Genomic DNA, 22,894 nt, shown 5'->3' with positions numbered 1-22,894 from the left:
CAGACTGCTAAATAAGGAATATCAAATTCTGTGATCAAATTCTTTGTTTTGGGCCGTTGTGACCGATAGAAATAAATGTAAAATGGTTGTAGCTTCGTGACAGGTCTGCATCTTCAATTTCAAAGTTTTAAAAAGGGCCGCTGAATCCAAAAGTTACAGTATTTCTTTTATAAATGATTGACACGAGAAAGCAAAGACGATAATAACGAGAAACTGAAGAACAGCACGTTGGAAGAGCGGCGGTTAAAGCCGCTGGAGACAGCCGACGTAGTGTCATCAGGAGAAAACAGAGGTCTTGTTTTGTAGACATTGGCCAGGTGCGAGTGGAACTCGTGCACTGAGGATTCCGTACACACTTAATTATGCATACAAACAGGCCATCCGTCCTGGCAATCGAGAATCTCGACGATTTTTGCCTCTTGTCGACATTGATACTGCTAAGATATCGGTCCAAGGAATGCCAAGACTTTCGAGAATGTTTTACTTTCGAATTTGAAATCGGATAACAAGTGCCAAAAGAAATATTTTGTGAGTGATATAATTACAGAGAAACAATTTTCTCATTTTTTCCTCTACTTGTTCTGTGAAGCTTGGCTCTCCGCAAAATTTTATGATGCTAGGTAAATGTGAAGTAGCCTACAAGTTTTGATGAATGAGTACGTGAGTATCAGAACAGGTGACATAAACTGCGTTGACTTAGAAGTCTGCATTTGCTACACCGCCAAGGGACTGTAGTCGTTAGTTTGTGACATAAATTTCATCTTGATATGTCTACCTCTGAGGAAAAAGTGTCGTAACCAACGGACAGACAGACAGACAGAAGGACAATGAAGTAATCCTATAAGGGTTCCGTTTTTACCGATTGAGGCACGGAAACCTAATTATAAAAACTAGCATGTCCAGATAACGGACTTTAATAACCATCGCCAGTTTTACCCTAATTAGGCCATTTTCACATCGAATATACGAAGAGGCTGATAGGTATGACCGTCATGAGCTTGTGCACGCTGTCAAAACTGCCAAAAGTACGGAGATCACAACAGCTGAGGCCGCAGACTGCTATGGTTCCCTCCCTACCTTACATCTGAAGATGGTCTAATCCGGGTGAAACACGTCATTACAATAATAGACACGCAGTCTGTATCCAGACCAGAATACCAGGTGATTGACAACTGGTTGTTTCCAGAAGAGATACCACAGGAACGAACAACCAGAGAACGGACTTGGTCGCGCCTTTTGCTTTGTTCGCCGTTGCCGCAGCGCTCTGAGGACGACAGTAACTACGGCCGCTAATGTAACTGTCGTCATTCGTTTTCGTCGCGTGCCTTCTTTCTTCGTGCTGATACTTTTTTGCAATGCGCCTGCAGCTACTAGCGAAAGTAAGTAGCACTGTGTCAAGGCTATTACGATCCCGTAAAGCGAACTCAGTACTGTAGATTAACGGGAAACGTGTGAACGAATTCAGCGCTGCTGAAATGACGAGCTGTTGCTGTCGAGCCATATTGTGAGCGCGTGCAATGACGAACCGATAACATCGCCACTTTCCGTGTCTATCAATCACGTTGCTATTCTAATCCAGCTACAGATTGCGATTTCTTTATATGAAATAGCTGATTTTCGTAGGCATATTAGAAAAAAGGTCACTTCAGTTCGCGTGTGGAGCTGATCAGAATTAACCATGAGAAAGCTGTGTGCTAGATGCGTGCCTCATTTACTGAATACTGACGAAATGCAACTCAAAACCGAATGTTGCAGCAACATTTGGACAGTTTTTAAAAACCTAATCTATTTTATGAGCTTAATTTTTACTGCAGAAGATACGTATTCCAGCACTGGCGTCATAAATTTAAATTGTAACGGCAGCAGTGGCTGGAAGGCATCATGAAAGGTAAATCCCATTTCGTCTGCTGGAAATTTCATGGTTAGTGTTTTCGATGTTATAAAAGATTCTCTTCTCATTGATTTCCATATAAATGTGATTTAGTAAATGACAAATAGTAAGCAAGAACTCCGGTCAGACTAGATGAGAAAATGTACCCGACGAGCATTTTGAAAATATTTTTTTTATTTCTATTTTTTGTGAGGATAATATAACTATCCAAAAGATTCACAGCCAATTGGAAAACTGTGGGACTCGAAATATGTGCTGGGGATATTCACCAGATTTTAAGTATTTACCTTCCACTCATTCCCACACATAATAAATTTGAGGCTGGTATCTGTTTCGGGTACAATTAAGAAGTTATGACAGCCATAGCTGGATGTTTAGCAGATTCAGATTCGAGCTTCAGCGATAGTCTCTGCCCTGTTGAAAAGCCGGTGACATATGTTCATAGAAATAAATCAAGGCAGCACTAAAAGATAACTGCGTTTAAAACCAAAAATTACATTATTTGGCGATCAACCCGAGACGTTTTTATGATGCTTTTCTATTGCATTTTAACATGCTGGTGTTATCCTGTCCCTTTCGTTCCCACGTTTTTCAGGCTTGCAAGATTTAAAAAATACCTTACAAATTTAAAGCGCTTTCCCAATGTCTTAATGTTTGCTCTTAGTCACTGTTCTAAATCATATGTATTGTAGAGCGCTGTCTTGGAATGAAGGTCTAATCCTACTGTCAGAAAAGCTACTCTGAAAATAATTGGAGATATTTCACAGATGTGTAAACAAGGTTTATTAATGACCTCTATGATATGTTTTTTTCCCTTTTAATCTAAATGTACAACTCATTTTACACTTTTTTCTTCGGAAAATAAGTCTGTGAAAGCGTTATCATTGTCGAAATAAGTCGAGACGAACAGAAGAGAAACGATTCAAAGAATTAGTTGAAGAAATGAAAGTCTGCTGCAGTAAAAACATACTTAACAGTCGTACGGAGTACAATAAGCCAGCAGGACTCATTACAATCATATTAATGAACTGCAAAGTTTTCGGGTTTGAGTTAGCTTTGTAAAGACCACTGTTTCTATGAAACAGCTGTCCATTATTGTTGAGCACAACTGAACTATTCCTGTCCAACTGTACTGAATTATGGCGTATCTAACCTTAACGATCTCATTGCAATATACATGACAAGAGTAACATTACACTAAGGCGACAAAAAATCGTAGGATACCTCCTAATATCGTGTCGGACCTTCTTTTGCCCGGTGTAGGCCAGCAACTCGACGTCACGTGGATTCAACAAGTCGTTGGAAGCGCCCTGCATAAATTCTGATGGTTGCCGATGAAGAATTCCATAAGTGCGAAAGTGTTCCAGGTGCAGTATTTTGTGCTCCAACTGACCTCTCGATTATGTCCCATGAGTATTCAATAGGTGGCCAATCCATTCGTTAGAATTGTCCAGAATGTTCTTAAAACTATTCGCGAAGTGCTACGGCCCGATGACATGGCACGTTGTCATCCAAAAAGTTCCATCGCTGTTGGGGAACATGAAGCTGCAAATGGTCTCCAAGTAACCAAACAGAACCATTTACAGTCTGTGATCGGTTCAATTGGACCAAAGGACGCCATCCGTTGCATGTAAACAGGGCCCACACCATTATGGAGCCACAGTGTCTTCTTGACAACTTGGGTCCATGGCTTCGTGTAGTCTGCGCCTCACTCGAACCCTACCATCAGTTCTTACCAGTTGAAGTAGGGACTTATCTGACCAGGCCGCGGTTATTCAGTCGTCTATGGTCAAACCGATATGGTCACCAGCCCGGGAGAGCGCTGCAGGTTCAAGAAATGGCTCAAATGGCTCTGAGCACTATGGGACTTAACGTCTGAGGTCATCAGTCACCTCGACTTAGAACTGCTTAAACGTAACTAACCTAAGGACACCACGCACACCCATGCCCGGGGCAGGATTCGAACCTGAGACAGTAGCAGCAGCTCAGCTCCGGACTGAAGCACCTAGAACCGCTCGGCCACAGCGGCCGGCAGCGCTGCATATGATGTCGTGCTCTTAGCAAAGGCACTCGCGTCTGTCGTCTGTTGTCATAGCCCATTAACGCCAAATTTTTCCGCACTGTCCTAGCGGATACGTTCGTCGCACGCCCGACATTGATTTCTGGAATTATTTCAGGCAGTATTGCTTGTCTATTAGCACTGAAATTCCGCTGCTGTCGATCGTTAAGCGAAGGCCGTCGCCCACTGCTTTCTCCGTGGTGAGAGGTAACCTCTGAAATTTGGTATTATCGGCCCATTCTTGACGCTATGTACCTCTGAATATTGAACTCCCTAACGATTACCGAAATGGAATATTCCGTGCGTCTACGCCCAACTACCACTCCGGTCACACTATGGTAATTCCCGTCAACCAGCCTTAAATACACCGAAAACCTTTACACATGAATCACCCGAGTACAGTTGAAAGCTCCGCCAATGCACTGCCCTTTTAAATCTTGTGTACGCGAGACTACCGCCATCTGTATAGGGAACACTATGTGCATATCGGTATTCAATGACGTTTGTCCCCTCAGTGTACACTCGTCTAACAAAAGTAGCGTACAAAATGGCTCTGAGCACTATGGGACTCAACTGCTGTGGTCATTAGTCCCCTAGAACTTAGAACTACTTAAACCTAACTAACCTAAGGACATCACACACATCCATGCCCGAGGCAGGATTCGAACCTGCGACCGTAGCAGTCGCACGGTTCCGGACTGCGCCCCTAGAACCGCGAGACCACAGCGGCCGGCAAAAGTAGCGTAAGCTTTCACTCTCCTAAAGTAGCTCCGCGTAAGTTGCGATTGCAGCTCACTGATGGCTTACCGGATCGAGGATGGCGAGCCGGATGTATAGCATGATGACTCAATTAGTTGCATAAATGGAACGCAATAGGAAAAGATGTCACCGCGATCGATGTAGGGAGAAATGTAAGAGGGGGCAAAGACAAGAAAGGACGGAAGACAGTTTTTTTATAGCTGTTATCACCGTGTTATTTGCTGTCTGCCAAGACAGAGTATTTGTTGAACCCCCCAACTGAGCCACTGACCTGTAGCCTCGCATTGCAGAAATAACACGCTATAGGAAGGAGTTGTCCTACCGCCACCAGACGCGACGTTTGCAAGTGAAGCGGTGTTGAAACCCTAAACGGACAGCACGCCCACGCGCTGAAAGTGTGTCAGTGCGAATCAGCAGGTGGCCGGTCTGCTTCCACTAGCCTCACTCAGGGCGGCCATGTCAGTGCGACGAGGACACGTACAGCAAGGGCGAGTCCACTTGCCGCGTGCGCTTACTCTGCCCTCTCACTGTGCTCTTACCTCTCTGGAAGACGTCTTCCCTGTTCGCCTGCCGTAAATGCGTATAACGAAGAGTATTGGTTGTCATCGCGTGTTCGTCGTAAGGCGTACAAGTTCCAGAGGACCCATTCTTCAACTTTACAAACACAGTGGAATCTTCATTTCCTAAAAAATGGCTCAAATGGCTCTGAGCACTATGGGGCTTAACATCTGAGGTCATCAGTCCCCTAGAACTTAGAACTACTTAACCTAACTAACCGAAAGACATCACACACATCCATGCCCGAGGCAGGACTCGAACCTGCGACCATTTCCTCGACTGTTTTAAAAACTTTTATGAACTAGACTCCGCATTTAGTGTGAACTGTAGATTTTAGACAGCGAGATATCCGATGAAACTTCGCATAGAAAGAGGAGGGAAAAACCCTTAACAACAACAACAAACGCTCGAAACTTTGATCTGTTGCTGAAAATTCTGTTACGAGTTTCTTTATTCTTTTCATTTTCACTAACACTTGCGTGTTGAGCGCTCTGGAATCAGTTCACCATCGGTCACTGTCTCAGTTCCGGAAGCACTATCCACGGTGAGCTGCTAACGCAGACTAACGTCGTTACGGATCATTCAGTCTTACTGGTGAAACCTCCCCGTCGGAAAATTAATGAGTTACTGTGCTGATAAACCTCTTACGTTATTTGATTTTCAAACAGCTGAGCAGAACTGAACGTACTCAGACATTTCTCTCTTTACTTATTCTGACCGTCACTAAACTGACACACAATATTCTTTAGCGCAACACAATCTGACTTTCAATAATCCCTACAAAAGAATGGCCCTAACTAACATTAACCTATACCTTTCATGAATCACTTATCTCACAAAAATCTTCGTTATTCGAACTACTGCAATACAACGAGCGCCAATACTGCCAGCTAAATAAAAGATTCTAACTACTGAAGGCTCTAACTACTGATAGGCTTAGTTAACAAATGAAATATTTTGATAGAGAACAAACAATGCATTTACCTTAATAATGTTCAAAAGTCATCATATCAGTTCATGATATCCAGTATTACACATTTACTCTTTCTGATGGGCACACTTCCAGATCGTCCGCTCTTAAAATTCTGCTATCTCTCCCCCCACATCCACCACTGTTGGCGGCTCACCTCCAACTGCGCAACGCTACGCGCTGTTCACAACCAACTGCCCAACACTATAATAGCAAATATTCCGACAATGCAAACCAGCCACAGACTTCACACAGCACAGTCAGTGATTTTCATATAGAGCGCTACGTGGCGTTACTAACGTAAAAACCTAAACAGCCTACTTGCACTGGTCATTCACGCCTGAAGAAGATTTAGACCAGCCTTTATCCTTATTTAACCCAAAGAAGTTTCGGAGGCTGGCTGGTGTGGCCGAGCGCTACAGTCTGGAACCGCGCGACCGCTACGATCGCAGGTTCGAATCCTGCCTCGGGCATGTATGTGTGTGATGTCCTTAGGTTGGTTAGGTTCAAGTAGTTTTAAGTTCTAGGGGACTGATGACCTCAGCAGTTGAATCCCATAGTGCTCAGAGCCGTTTGAACCAAGTTTCGGAACAATATTTTTGCCGAGCTATATGATGTGTAGCGTATTTTATCAAGATCTAAAACTGATATGTATGTCCATCTCCATAATCGCTTAAAACTTTTTTTTTCACCACGGAAATTTTCATTACAGCTCTATACATATATTCCTTCAGGCATAATCCTGGCCACATCACCACGGCATATCAATGATTGTACAAATGAGTACTGAATTGTAGCTCTTCAGGCTTTCCCGGCGATCTAATGACATGTTGGGTTGTCGGGTGCTCTGCCGGGTATCAGCGTAGTACTTGCACAATGTTTCGGTCACATAGCTCGTAACCTTCATCAGGTGCGACCTGCGACTGCTCCTCGAGTCGCCATAGGCATAAATACTGGACCAGGTCCACTCGAGGAGCAGTCTCAGGTCGAAATATCGTGCAAGTACGACGCTGATATCCGGCAGAACACCCGACAACCCAACGAGTACTGAATTGATTTTAGTGGTGTTGCAAGTGACTGTAGAAAGAAATGAAGGGAGGGAGGGAGTTGCAGCGCCGGCGCGCAATCTACTCCTCTCCAGCAGCCGCCGCATAAACCGACATCAGCAGTGTCACATATTGGTGCACAGTCCAGATAAAGAACTTTACGCAGACACCAAGCCCTTGTTGGCTAAACATCGGTATTGAAATTTTCTTCCACCAACAGGATCTAATTGAAACTTCCTGGCAGATTAAAACTGTGCGCCCGACCGAGACTCGAACTCGGGACCTTTGCCTTTTGCGGGCAAGTGCTCTACCAACTGAGCTACCGAAGCACGACTCACGCCCGGTACTCACAGCTTTACTTCTGCCAGTATCCGTCTCCTACCTTCCAAACTTTACAGAAGCTCTTCTGCGAAACATGCAGAACTAGCACTCCTGAAAGAAAGGATACTGTGGAGACATGGCTTAGCCACAGCCTGGGGGATGTTTCCAGAATGAGATTTTCACTCTGCAGCGGAGTGTGCGCTGATATGAAACTTCCTGGCAGATTAAAACTGTGTGCCCGACCGAGACTCGAACTCGGGAGTTCGAGGTTCCGAGTTCGAGTCTCGGTCGGGCACACAGTTTTAATCTGCCAGGAAGTTTCATATCAGCGCACACTCCGCTGCAGAGTGAAAATCTCATTCAGGATCTAATTGATTATTTCCAGGTTGGTTGGTTGGTTAACTGATTTGGGAGAGGGGATCAAACAGCGAGGTCATCAGTCCCATCGGACTAGGATAGGATGGGGAAGGAATTCGATCGTGCCCTTTCACAGGAACCTCGCGGCATTTGCCTGAAGTGATTTAGGGAAATCACGGGAAGCTAAATCAGGATGGTCGGACGCTGGTTTGAACCGTCATCCTCCCGAATACGAGTCCAGTGTGGTAACCACTGCGCCTCCTCGCTCTGTCTTACTTCCAGATCGACCACCCCTGCTCTACAATGAGTCAGTGACTTAGACGACGGAGAAGGGTGAGGCAACATTAAGAGGCATAAAACAGTGTTTTGCGTTAAAGAAAGACCCACATGAAAAATTCCAAGATGTTGTATGCTTCTATAAAAAAAGATACAACTTGGCCGTTCTAACTTCTGGAAACATTATTAACATGTAGCTGTTTGTTCAATAGTCCGTCCGTCGTCGAACACATAATTGTACTTTTCGTTGAGAACTTTAGCTGACTGCACTACATGGATACCAGACAGTGAATCGTTTAGTATGAACCACCACCAAAGCCGTCGAGTCTCTTGTAACAATATCTTCAGTTGGGGATTATCTGTTCTTCCGGTGAAGAGACCCACTCGTATTTCATTACATCTAGTGAATACTGTTCGCTAAATTTTTATAGACGCCTTCTTGTCACCAGAGAGCGTAATGGCACAACAAAGAGCCGTTAGGAATCTAACGCCTGTCTGTGTGAGGCGGTGTTGCCGGTTACGGGATCGGTCCTCGCTTCCCTGGCTGCGAGACCGTTACAGGAGTATAGAGGAGACGAGCTTGCTGACGCGCCTCGGACGTGGTGTAACTGGTGCGTAGTCCTTGCGGAACCCCTCTGTGTTCCTTAGGTCCGAGAGCACATCGGACGACTTTATGGAAGACGTACACCCGACTTTTTAACTATCTTCATTGCATGCAAATGTTGCACGATGGAATGTTGCACGATGGTGGAAAGATCACAGTTCATCACATTTGCCAGTTATCGATCATTCTGGATTAATGCCTTTAAACGATCTTCATCAAACCCCAGAGGTCTTCCTGAACATGAAGAGTCACTGATATCAAAACGATATACATCTACATCTACATGGATACTCTGAAAATCACATTTAAGTGTCTGACAGAGAGTTCATCGAACCACCTTCACAATTCTCTATTATTCCTATCTCGTAAATTTCCGAACGAGCTCTGACTTCCCTTTTTTTTTATCGTGTTGATCGTTCCTCCCTATGTAGCTCGGTGTCAACAAAATATTTTCGCATTCGAAGGGGAAAGTTGATGATTGGAATTTCGTGAGAAGATTCCGTCTCAACGAAAAACGCCTTTTTTAAAAACGATTTCCAGCCCAAATCCTGTATCATTTCTGTTACACTCTCTCCCACATTTCGCGATAATACAAAACCTGCTGCCTTTCTTTGAACTTTTTCGATGTACTCCGTCAGTCCTATCTGGTAAGAATCCCACACCGCGGTAATCTAAAAGAGGAGGGACAAGCGTAGTGTAAGCAGCCTACTCCGTAGGTCTATTACATTTTCTAAGTGTCCTGCCAATAAAACGCAGTCTTTGGTTAGCCTTCCCCACAACATTTTCTATGTGTTTCTTCCAATTTAAGTTGTTCGTAATTGTAATACCTAGGTATTTAGTTGAATTTACGGCTTTTAGATTAGACTGACTTATCGTGTAACCGAAGTTTAACGAGTTCCTTTTAGCATTCATGAGGATGTCCACACACTTTTCGTTATTTAGGGTCAACTGCCACTTTTCGCACCATTCCAATACTTCTTCTAAATCGTTTTGCAGTTTATTTTGATCTTCTGATGACTTTATTGGTCGATAAACGACAGCGTCTTCTGCAAACAACCGAAGACGGCTGCTCAGATTGTTTCCCAAATCGTTTATATAGATAAGGAACAGCAAAGGGCATATAACGCTACCTTGGGGAACGCCTGAGTTCACTTCTGCTTTACTCGATGACTTTCCGTCAATTACTACGAACTGTGATCACTCTGACAGGAAATCACAAATCCAGTCACATAACTGAGACGATATTCCATAAGCACGCCATTTCACTAGGAGCCGCTTGTGTGGTACAGTGTCAAAAGCCTTCCGGAAATCCAGAAATACGGAATCGATCTGAAATCCCTTGTCAATAGCACTCAACACTTTATGTGAATAAAGAGATAGTTGTGATTCACAGGAACGATGTTTTTTAAACCCATGTTGAGTGTGTGTCAATAGACCGTTTTCTTCGGGGTAATTCATAATGTTCGAACACAATATATGTTCTAAAATCCTGCTGCATATCGAGGGTAACGATATGGGCCTGTAATTTAGTATATTACGCCTACTACCTTTCTTGAATATTGGTGTGACCTGCGAAACTTTCCAGTCTTTGGGTACATATCTTTCGTCGAGCGAGCGGTTGTATATGATTGTTAAGTATGGAGCTAATGCATCAGCACACTCTGAAAAGAACCTAATTGGTATATAGTCTGGACCAGAAGACTTGCTTTTATTAAATGATTTAATTTGCTTCAACACACCGAGGATATTTACTTCTACGTTACTCATGTTGGCAGCTGATTCGTCTTCTTTTGCGAAGGCATTTCGGAAGGCTGTGTTTAGTGACTCTACTTTGGCAGCACTGTCTTCGATACTATCTCCATTGCTGTCGCGCAGAGAAGGCATTGATGGTTGGCTAACATACTTCACATACGACCAGAATCATTGTCCTTACCGCGAGAAAACCACTTACATGGCGTGCTCTCTCCAATAGCATTTTCCCCATACACGGCGCAAATGTTTCTGGCTGCCTACGCTGTTGTCTCCCCTCTCAAACAGAACAATTCGTGAAATGTTCCGATTTCTCCATTTGGCACAACATTTTCTATACTCCACTGCTCCACCCACTACCTCCAAATGGCAAAATGACAATACGTAAACTCAGCATCAGTGAAGTACAAATACACTACTGGCCATTAAAATTGCTACACCAACAAGATATGCAGATGATAAACGGGTATTCATTGGACAAATATGTTATACTAGAACTGACATCTGATTACATTTTCACGCAATTTGGATGCATAGATCCTGAGAAATCAGTACCCGGAACCACCACCTCTAGCCGTAATAACGGCCTTGATATGTCTGGGCATGGAGTCAAACAGATCTTGGTTGACGTGTACAGGTACAGCTGCCCATGCAGCTTCAACACGATACCACAGTTCATCAAGAGTAATGACTGGCGTATTGTGACGAGCCAGTTGTTCGGCCACCATTGACCAGACGTTTTCAGTTGGTGAGAGATCTGGAGAATGTGCTGGCCAGGGCAGCAGTCGAACATTTTCTGTTTCCAGAAAGGCCCGTACAGGACCTGGAACATGCGGTAGTGCATTATCCTGCTGAAATGTAGGTTATCGCAGGGATCAAATGTAGGGTAGAGCCACGAGTGGTAACACATCTGAAATGTAACGTCCACTGTTCAAAGCGCCGTCAATGAGAACAAGAGGTGACCGAGACGTGTAACCAATGGCACCCCATACCACCACGCCGGGTGATACGCCAGTATGGCGATGACGAATACACGCTTCCAATGTGCGTTCACCGCGATGTCGCCAAACACGGATGCGACCACCATAATGCTGTAAACAGAACCTGGATTCATCCGAAAAAATGACGTTTTGCCATTCGTGCACCCAGGTTCGTCGTTCAGTACACCATCGCAGGCGCTCCTGTCTGTGATGCAGCGTCAAGGATAACCGCAGCCATGATCTCCGAGCTGATAGTCCATGCTGCTGCAAACGTCGTAGAACTGTTCGTGCAGATGTTTGTTGGCTTGCAAACGTCCCCATTTGTTGACTCAGGGATTGAGGCGTGGCTGCACGATTCGTTACAGCCCTGCCTGTCACCTCGACTGCTAGTGATACGAGGCCGTTGGGATCCAGCACGGCGTTCCGTATTACCCTCCTGAACCCACCTATTCCATATTCTGCTAACAATAATTGGATCTCGACCAACGCGAGCAGCAATGTTGCGATACGATAAACCGCAATCGCGATAGGCTACAATCCGACCTTTAGCAAAGTGGGAAACGTGATGGTACGCATTTCTCCTCCTTACACGAGGCATCACAACAACGTTTCACCAGGCAATGCCGGTCATCTGCTGTTTGTGTATGAGAAATCGGTTGGAAACTTTCCTCATGTCAGCACGTTGTAGTTGTCGCCACCGGCGCCAGCCTTGTGTGAATGCTCTGAAAAGCTAATCATTTGCATATCACAGCATCTTCATCTTATCGGTTAAATTTCGTGTCTGTAGCAATTCATCTTCGTGGTGTGGCAAGTTTAATGGCCAGTAGTGTAAAAAATGACACTCGGTGTTGCAAGATCGATACGCTACAGTCTGACCAACGGGTAATGATGAGCGCTACGCTCGTGAATGCCAAGACTGGCCGTCCCCCTGCTGGCACCTGTCCGCTGAGGGCGCAGTCCTTGACGGCGGAGGCGGTCTCGACTCTTTGGCGGCCGCCACAATGCCTGCTGGCCCCGAGCCACGGACCACGCGCCACCGCGGAAGCGCCAGCCGTGGCGCCGAAGAGCCCGCCGCGGCGCCAGAGACGAGAACATTCCCACCGCACTGCTGCGCAACCCGCAGCCCGGGCAGATTCCATCGCGTGCCTTAGACATCACGCCGTCCACTGTCAGCGGACATTTGGCTTTCCAACAACTACTCATCAAGAGAGGGGAAAATTATTCGGGTGTGGGTTTCTAGCACACCGTGACCAGACGAAAAGCAGTTCCATCAGCGGTATTGTTTGATTAGGGACGCAGTGTCATCACTATCGTTCATCGACTGGAAATATTCGCGGGCATTAAAATGACATTAAAATGAAATCCAAGACCGCTGCATTGTAAGATGCCATCAGAATCTCATTACGGTGCATCCGAGGCTTCAAGAGCCGAATTCCGTTACGACCCACTCCCTGGACAAATCCTTGCAAGTTCGACTTTATTCCTAAGATGAAGGAAACACTTCATGGGATTCGATTCAAAACTGTTACAGAGATTCGTCGGTAAAAGATCGTTCATTTCGAAATATCGACACATCTGGCGTTGTCAAAGGCATCCCACGACTTCCACATCGCTGGCGATGGGTTATGCTAGTGACTACTCTGAATGACACATGCATTTATTTTTTAACTATTGCACGTAATTACGATGGCCATTCAACAAGTACTACAACACTTTTTTTAAAGCAGGGTCGTTTTAATAAGGATTCCAACGCAGGACATTAATCCCCACTCATTTATCTACAAAATCTTATTTTTCAACGTAATTTCCGTTCTATGCGACGGCCTAACGCCATCTTACTGGGAGGGCCTCCGTGCCCGCACGGTAGCATTCCACCGGCTGCCAACGTCTTGCCGCATCACTAGCGTCTTAACGAGCAAGCAGTTTCACATAGCCGGCTGGTGTGGCCCAGAGGTTCTAGGCGCTACAGTCTGGAACCGCGCGACCGCTACGGCCGCAGGTTCGAATCCTGCCTCAGGCATGGGTGTGTGTGATCTCCTTAGGTTAGTTAGGTTTAAGTAGTTCTAAGTTCTAGGGGACTGATGGCCTCGGAAGTTAAGTCCCATAGTGCTCAGAGCCATTTGAACCATTTGAGTTTCGCATAGATAGTCCTCAGTTGCTCTTTATGCGCTTCTATTAGGCGGCAAAGACCCCAGAGGGCACACGTCTCTGAGTACCCCAACTGGTGCACGAGAGTGCCAGCACTACCAACAAAGACGTCCAGTTGAGGGGCAAGGTGTTCGATTGTGATCAGTCGATCTCATCGAATGAGAGTGTCCGCTCGTTCCGACGAGGCAAGAGTCACAGCTACGGGCGGCCAGCCTGCAAGTTGGATATCGGGCAGGTTTGTGCAATCTTGTTGTGATGATGACAGACGCCTAGCCCAACGACGCACCGCGCTTTCGTTCACTGCCAAGTCTCCGTTCTGTAAGTGCCTGCGTTTATCTGCGATGCTCTGGTTTTCTGCGAAAAGGAACTCAATGACATCTCTCTGCTTGGAACGCACTTACGTTACAGACTCCATATTGAAAGCTACGTAAAGCTGTGCCGGCTGTCGGACTTCGTGAAACAGTAGGGGCAGAATGGGGAATCTTCCACGATATGCCATAACAAATTCCGCGTTTTCAACCGAAAATGGGCGAGAAAAAAAAAGTGTTCCATTTCTCATTGAATGCCCCTAGTAGTTGTCACAACTAAAGTTAAACCATCGATGTTGTTGAGAGAGTTTTGCTAACATACAGACCACATTTCTCGATTAGTATCAAAAAATGACAAGAGAGGATGGTATAACAAAATGAAACCCGGCATCTGCGTCTGAGTCGGCCAGGGTGGCCGAGCGGTTCTAGGCGATACAGTCTGGAAGCGCACGACCGCTACGGTCGCAGGTTCGAATCTTGCCTCGGGCTGGATGTGTGTGATGTCCTTAGATTAGTTAGGTTTAACTAGTTCTAAGTTCTAGGGGACTGATGACCTCAGAAGTTCAGTCCCATAGTGCTCAGAGCCGTTTGCACTATGTGCGTCTGGAACAGACAGGAGATCTACGATTTCAATGTGAAATACACTACCTGACCCAAAAAAGTGAGACACCCAGGAGACATGGTGGTACGTCAATGCAAGCTCGTACACGTACAGACGATCGGCGGGTATGTAACTGATGATGGTTGCTATTGTCCACGACAAACAGAAAGACCACCAGAGTGCATAAGTCTTCCTAGTACTTAGTGTTGTCTAAGAGGCGTGAACAGGGCTGGTTGTTGAGTGTGCGCTGTGAAGGACTTGGAGGTGCAGCGTACTTGTATGACACGGCGCTATCAGCACCTGGCAGAGTTTGAAATGGGTCAAGCTGTCAGCGTCCAATTGTCCTGCTGGTCTATCTGTGTAACGTCAGTTTTGTCGAGCATTCGGATGTGACACTGGTCCGATGTTGGTTTGTATGAGAACGTTAGGGCAGGCATGCTCGGCGTCAGTGTTCCGGTCGGCCACATCTGGCCACCACACGGGAGGAAAGCCCTACTGTGCACTAGCACACCGTAACCTCTTTACATCCGCGACAGCCATCCAAGAACAAGAATTAGAATCCATGCAACGTTGTGTGTCATCCCGCTCCACTCGTCACTGCCCCTTGTGTACTCCGCATGGCGACGGTACTGAGGAGAGATCCCACTCTTCCAATGTTCTGGAGAGGAACAGTAGTGTTCTCCTTGGCGTTAAGGTGTGAAGACCCATCGCGCATGACTACAGGTCACGACTGGTAGTGGCTGAGGGAACTCTGACAGCACTACGGTACGTCACGGGCATCCTGGATCTGCAAGTGTTACCTCTCACGTGACAGTACTGTGATGCCATTTTCCATCAGGACAACGCTCGTCCACACATGGAACTGGGCGGTCTTCGTGATGCTGAGGTACTCGTGTGACCAGCAAAATCCTCAGATCTGTACCTATAGAACACGTGTGGGACCAGCTCGGGTGTCAACTCCGTTTCAGCGTCAACGTGCAGGATATCAGGGTCCAGTTACAACAGTTGTAGCCCGGTTTGCCTCTGGACAGGATACAAAGATTTTACGCCAAACTTCCCAAACATATTACTGCATGCATCTAGGCCATAGAGGGGGGACGAAAAGGGGGGCATCGTACTGATAACGGGACTCATACTGACGAGTTCTTTGTAAATATGACTCGATTTTGTAACCACCGAAATAACATAACATACTCTCTCAATCGCTGAAATTTAATTCCGTTTCCTCCTCCCCTTCCACATGATTCACAATTTTTGGCACCCAGTTTATTTTAATGGTACCTCCGGCCACACATTCTGGTGGGCTTCACTGCGAGTCTAAACGGGGAGAAAAAAATAGACTAATTAAGTAACTTTTGTGATGCTGAATTTTTGAGTTATTGTGTCCGAATCTTCAATACTCAAGTCATTACAGAACAGTCACTAACTTTACGCGAGACAGTACGAGGAGGAATAATACAAAGGATCGCAATGGACCCCGTAAGCACATAATTTAGAAAGTAAAATTCTGGTGCATACATAAAACAGACACAACAGCGCATTTTTAACTAGGAACTATACACGCGATAGGGTTAACTCCACGACCTGCCCTTCACGAAGCAACGACGTTGCGCTAACAGGACAGAAGTCGGCTTTGTTGTGAGCTAGCAGTATCCGGTTCCTAATAATATCGCTGCCACCAGTTTGCAAAACTCTAAGGGAAAAATGTATTTATAGAGGATTTCGCAGAAACCATTCCACGCCTGAGCTCCAGACTGGAACGTCACTACTGTCTTTACGAGACCACAACAAGGGACTCGAAGTACTTTGGTTACTGTCAAACAGACCCCGGCCTACACGGCAGCTAAACACCAGTTGTGTTTAAACAGGCGGCCGGCACGACAGCTGGGCACGGTTTTTCGTTTTCTGACGTGGCTTCGTATCCGTTATCCAGGCTCACAGAACTGCGCGTCAGAGTACACACTACAATACAGGTCTGATACTGCTGTCGATGCGGTGCGGCTTGCAAGAAATGTGGGAGAATTTCTGTGTACTGTGTATTCATCGCTTCAGGCGGTCCTCAGAATGAAGCTAAGGCTCTGTGGAGCAAGGAGAGTGTTGCTCGCTTCGTAGCTTAGTGTTGGGCTCTGAGCCGGATTTATAGCCTTGTCCAAGTACATGCAGTTGGGAATCTATTGCTCGGAGGATGCAAGAAGTAACGGTGTGTCGGTTTATGTTGCCAGATAGAATCTAAGCCGTGGGTGGATGCAGAGTTACGAAGCTGCCTGCTGCCCACGCTAAAGTCAAGGACTAGATCGTAGCTGGCAGCGGGAGAGCTCCAGTCTGAACCAGTGGTCGCGAAGTCGTCCGCCAGTGCCATCCATGTCTGCGACTCCTAACTCTGGAGAGCTATGGAAAGACAGACATATAAGTAAACATACGCATAAGTTACAGGGTATTTAAATGCCAATATACGGAGTGTACCATTTATATTGATGGCCCAAAATAACTTTTTGTCCGGAAGCAAAATTAAGAATATAATGTATCAAGCAGGTTCTTTTTTAGCTACTGAGGTGTACTAACCTGCATGATTGCTTTTCTTGTAACTTTGTCCGTTGCGAATATATGAGTAGCAGTACATCTTTTTTTTCTTTAAAGCACGATATATTTTTTACTCAGTTACCCATTTCCTTTGCTCAATATCTGTTCGAAAACGGATCAGAGTGTATCATTCATGTTATTGAAAACGTAATGCGAAAATGATTTCGTCTCTCATATACTAGTACACAGTAGTGCAGCCGGCCGCGGTAGCCGTGCGGTTCTGGCGCTGTAGTCCGGAACCGCGGGACTGCTACGGTCGCAGGTTCGAATCCTGCCTCGGGCATGGGTGTGTGTGATGTCCTTAGGTTAGTTAGGTTTAAGTAGTTCTAAGTTCTAGGGGACTTATGACCTAAGATGTTGAGTCCCATAGTGCTCAGAGCCATTTGAACCACAGTAGTGCACCCGGAGTAACGTAATTCGACCACTTGCTGGAGTTGGCAGTAAACAGATCGAAACACAAAAGGGTTCAAATGGCTCTAAGCACTATGGGACTTAGCATCTGAGGTCATCAGTGCCCTAGACTTAGAACTGTTTAAACCTAACTAACCTAAGGACATCACACACATGCATGCCCGAGGAAGGATTCGAACCTGCGACCGTAGCAGCAGCGCGGTTCCGGACTGAAGCACCTAGAACACTTTGAAATTGAATTATTTTTGCTAGGCACAGTTGTCAGACAGTTTACTGGTGCGATTCAGTTCGCGTCTGTCTGTATCAAAGCCGCGAAGATCCATACAATTCTAGCGCTAAAGACGTGAACTATGTCCAAGCAGTAAAATAATTACTGAACTTTCCGATCCACGTCAGATTTGACATCAGACAATAAAAATAATGTTGGTCCGAATTATGGTATTTAGTTCCGAAGTGGCAGCATATTCGCAGCACACAAAAAAGCCCATTTCTAACTACAGTAACTTTCGAAAATTATACAGCACATTACTGTGTCACAGCGACGTATTTACCAAGCCAAGCGTAAGTATTCAACTCATTTGTCATTCTGTCAGTTCGTCATTCGTAAATAAAACATTGCGGCGTTACGTAGAACTAGAACTGAAACACTTTGTTTTTGTTCATACACAACAATTTGCAGAAAAGCTGTCGAGTAAGCGGTCGGCGTAATACTGACTGCGCAACATCCTCAGCCATTTCCTTCAACAGCATAACCACTATGTGTAATTCACTGGTTAGAAACTTCCTTCTTCATCCAACTTCTCGGTCTTGACTCTTTGTATGCATTTTATTGTTCATCGCATATCTTCGAACAAAACTACTGAAGAACTTGTGAACAGATAAGTATCTCCACAACACGAAGATAACCATTTATTTTCAAAGTAAAAGATATGATGAAGTAATACAGTTCTTGGTACTATTCGTAATTGACAGAAATGGCGTTACCGAGATAAGCCGAGACAAAAATCGAATAAAAGTCTTCAGAACTAAATAAGCGACTGTGTTGGGTAAGTGTAACACTCTTCGAATAGTGCGATTTCGTCAGTTAGGGACAACTGAGAAGTTTTGCAACGCTGTTGTGCTTGTTGGATATCGAATCTTTCCGTATTTTTTTATCAAAAAAAAAAAAAAGGAACCAACCAAGTTTCATCTGTGGTCACAAACCGGCGAATAACTCTTGTTCGTTTCTTCCAAAACGGGCCAAACTTTGTTCCGACATGTCCATTTTCGTGCGTTTTTGATCCAGCGTCGAGTTGCGGCACCCACCTGTCGGATAATTTTTTCATTTCTAATTCTTCAGTTAAAATGTGATATACCCTTTCAGATGACATCTGGCAAGCGTGAGCAGTTTCACGCAGTTTCAATCGGTGATCCTCCATGACCATTTTGTGCACTTTTGCAATGATTTCTGGCAGTGATATATCTTGGCTGACCACTGCGAGGATCATCATGTAAGCTCTCCCGACCAAATTTAAATTCATTTGTCCACTTGACAACAGTTAAATATGAAGGAGCAGAGTCCCCCAGTGTGTTCTGGAAATCGGCGTGAATGTCCTTTGCTTTCATACCTTCTTTACGAAGTACTTAATCTCTGCTCGAACCTAGATTTTTTCCGCTTCGCAAATTGCTACGCGGGAACAACAACAGAGCCAAGTTACCGCCACAGCTCTCTTCCAAAAGCACTGACGTGGCACTGTTTACAGGTACCAGTCCAATGTATGTCACATGAACAACTCGTTGCTATAGCGCTGACCTCTCGTGGTGATTCCGAGAACTTTCCAAACCACCCTCGTACTTAAGGTATATTGTTATTAAGTATAGAGCTGTAAGAATATTGTAGTTAATTGAGTATGTGTTCGTTGCCTTTGTAAATGGCGAACGATTATAGTCTTGAACATCCATCTTATTCACCAGACCTCGCCCCCAATGGCTTACCTGTGTTCGGAAGGTCAAAAGAAGCGTTGGGAGGCAAAAAATTTCAGAGGCAATGGAGTGGTTAAAACCGCAGATATGAATGGCTGCCTTCACTACCAAAAGATTGCTTCCTACGGTGTACCTTCGCAGTTCCGAAGCACAGATTACGTGCATTACCCGACATGGAGTGTACGCCGATAAATGATATATCTGTAATTACTTCATTTGCATAATAATAAACACTTACATTTAATAAGAAACTGCAGTACCTATGTAGATCAGAAGTACGATGCAATATAGTATTTACCCGCCTACACAGGGCAAACGGCTTTCAATTAAAAAATCTACCTCGTGCGGGAATATACGAGGGCTATCCACAAAGTACATTACGTTTTGGAATTAAAAATAAATAAAGTATTGGAAATTTTTTTTATTATATACAGATGAAAGTCACACTTAAATACTACTTTTCTACATAGTTGCCATTTAAATTAAGGCACTTATCGTAGCGAAGGACGAACTTGGAAATTCCTTCGTCGTAAAATACGGTCGCCTGCGCCTTTAACCACGTGATTACCTCTTCTTTTGGGACAGAAAATGTGTGATTTTTGCGGATTTCCTGGAAAGAGGCACTACAATAAACTCTGAAACGTATTGCCAAACTCTGCACAACCTCAGAAGAGCAATACAAAACAAGCGCAGGGGAAAGTTGGGCTCAAAGATCTTGTTGATTCACGACAACGCCCGGGCCCACACGGCAAATGCCACTCGTGAAGTTCTCGAATCTTTTAAGTGGGAGTTGTTTCCTCATCCGCCGTACAGTCCCGACCTGGCACCGAGCAACTTCCACTTATTCCCAGCAATGAAGAAGTGGTTGGCTATGCAGCGTTTTGATGACGACGCACAGCTTCAAGAAGAGGTAACCACGTGGTTGAAGGCGCAGGCCGCCGAATTTTACGACGAAGGAATTTCCAAGCTCGTCCATCGCTACGATAAGTGCCTTAATTTAAATGGCGACTATGTACAAAAGTAGTATTTAAGTGCGGCTTTCATCTGTATATAATAAAAAAATTCCAATACTTTATTTATTTTTAATTCCAAAACGTAATGTACTTTGTGGATAGCCCTCGTTCATATTAGATGTACGAGTGCAGTCTCTAGACTCATGGTTGACAGCATGCGGAGGTTTCGATCAGGCCGTGAACTGTGCTCTAATAGCGTAATAGTAAGGCGGCCGCTCGCATTAAGTGGGAAATCCTGGCTCGAGTCTCGGTCCAGCGCAAATTTTCATTGTCACCATTCCATTCCACAGCTGATGTCTGTCCATATTCGCAACTATTTTTGATTTGTTTCACTTCGTTCATCATAATCGGCGTTTCTGGAAAGCTTGCAGCTGTGTCATTCGTCTTTTAAATAAAGAAAAACCGCACCACTAGGTGCAGCTTTTCTTTATTTAAGTCATCTGAGGTTTTCATCCGACTCAGCCTCGTAGCACCAGCCATAAAGAAGCGAAAATTCCTGCAGGCGACTGTTGGCTTCTGGTGGACACTGCCGCCCGCTGGTTACCCTGCGAGGTAACAATGCCTGTCCTTAGAGGCCTACCAGCCTTGGCGTCACGGCCGAAGGGAAACCAGTAACTAGCGTGACGACGTCACCAGGCGTGCAGTGGACGTTGTGTAACGGCGGCGGAGCAGTTTTCCCGACAGTTGTTGACGATCACGCAGCTTCCGAAATGAGAAAATATTGGCGGTGATAATGGAAAACAGTAATGGAGACAAAAGGCAAGATTCCCTACATCACCATATTTCACTATTCAAAATGGTTCAAATAGCTCTGAGCACTATAGGACTTAACATCTGTGGTCATCAGTCCCCTAGAACTTAGAACTACTTAAACCTAACTAACATAAGGATATCACGCATATGCATGCCCGAGGCAGGATTCGAACCTGCACCGCAGCGGTCACGCGGTTCCAATCTGAATATTTCACTATTGCAAGCCGTTGAATGAACATACAAGGTATATACAGCGAAGATTATAGCTCACTTAATATGCATGTACATCGGTTCCAGCACATGCTTCTCTTTTTTCTTCATAGGTTCCAATCAACTATTCGTATCGCTTGTAGCAATAAGTGATAGTAAACTGTTACCACTGCCACTGTGCAGATCCGAGACATGGAGTAGCGAGCTGAAGTTGCAGAATAGTGGTTACTTGGGTTACTTCGACAGCATATGAGCATTGCAGTCTACGAATAAAATCTGAGAGCAATCATTCCTGACAGATGGTGCACTGTAAGCTTATGTTGCAAGTCAGATTAATGCTAAGAAATGGCTTGTTATTTGTAAGCTGCCTGTCTTGCGAAGCTAGAATGCAAAGGAGGATATGAAAGTTTAAGCGATCTAATTGAAAGAGAAAGTGTGCTAGAGGATAACTGGTGGCGCAGGAACCCTGGCCATAGTGATACTAAGGTCAGGAAATGCTGACCAAAGTCGTACTGGAATATGTTATGGCCTATCACAGAATATCTTTAAACTCTCTAATTTCAATGAAATGCTTTACATTGAGCTTCTTGTCATCTTTCAGCTTTATTATTAGAAACGGGGTACTGGCTTGGATGGGAACACATGGGAGAAAGGGAAATATCTTGGCAATCGCCTGAAATGATTTAGCGGCATTGCAAAAATGTAAGTGAGAATCGCCGAACAAGTGTTTGAACTTCGTTCTTCCGGAATAAAGTTCACTACCTCGAGAACTCAGCCACCTCGTCTGGATATGATAATAACAGGTGACCTCGTTTATTTATTACAGTCTCTGACACGCTTAAAGACTCTAGAGTCTACGTGTGTTGCACATTCCATGTCACTGTTGACAAGGACAGAATATTCCGGACTAGAGTCTTTACACGTTTCTGCCTTTCAAATTAGATATGCTCGAACAATTAACAGTATCAGAGGCTCAGTAACGTGAGTTGGGAGAACATCATAATCTGTTTCACAAAACAGCATCACAATATATAAGGGGGAGTCTTCAAAAATTATCGCCATAACTGTTAATGCATTTATTTTGTTGTGAGAAAAATGTTTACTGTTGCCTACGGAACAATGATTGTACACAGGACAAATCGATGACCACGAACGTCTTTCTGCATGGCTCCAAAAGTATGGAAATCGCACGTATAGAGATCGGGACTGTAAGGAGTTTGTATAAGGGCTTCACAGCGAAGCTTCTACAGTCAAAATAACCTTTGCACAAATGTAAAAAAATAGTGTTTTCCAATGGTGCGATTCTTCATTCCTACAACTGTCGAATCACTATCTCTT

At 44.9% G+C, this 22,894-nt stretch overlaps 1 protein-coding gene and 1 non-coding gene across 4 annotated transcripts in view; both read right to left on the bottom strand.

Annotated features, from left to right (window-relative positions):
* LOC126273306 (uncharacterized) overlaps positions 1 to 22,894 on the bottom strand; it is a 1,028,036-nt gene that overhangs the window by 301,523 nt on the left and 703,619 nt on the right. The window lies entirely within an intron of this gene.
* On the bottom strand, positions 7,538 to 7,612 carry Trnal-caa (transfer RNA leucine (anticodon CAA)). Its single transcript has one exon. It is a non-coding gene; the product is annotated as a tRNA-Leu (tRNA).

The sequence above is a fragment of the Schistocerca gregaria genome, chromosome 1, assembly GCF_023897955.1.
Source record: "Schistocerca gregaria isolate iqSchGreg1 chromosome 1, iqSchGreg1.2, whole genome shotgun sequence".
Lineage (NCBI taxonomy): Eukaryota > Metazoa > Arthropoda > Insecta > Orthoptera > Acrididae > Schistocerca > Schistocerca gregaria.
Note: the sequence above shows the minus strand (reverse complement) of the source record. Positions and strands in the feature narration are given on the sequence as shown.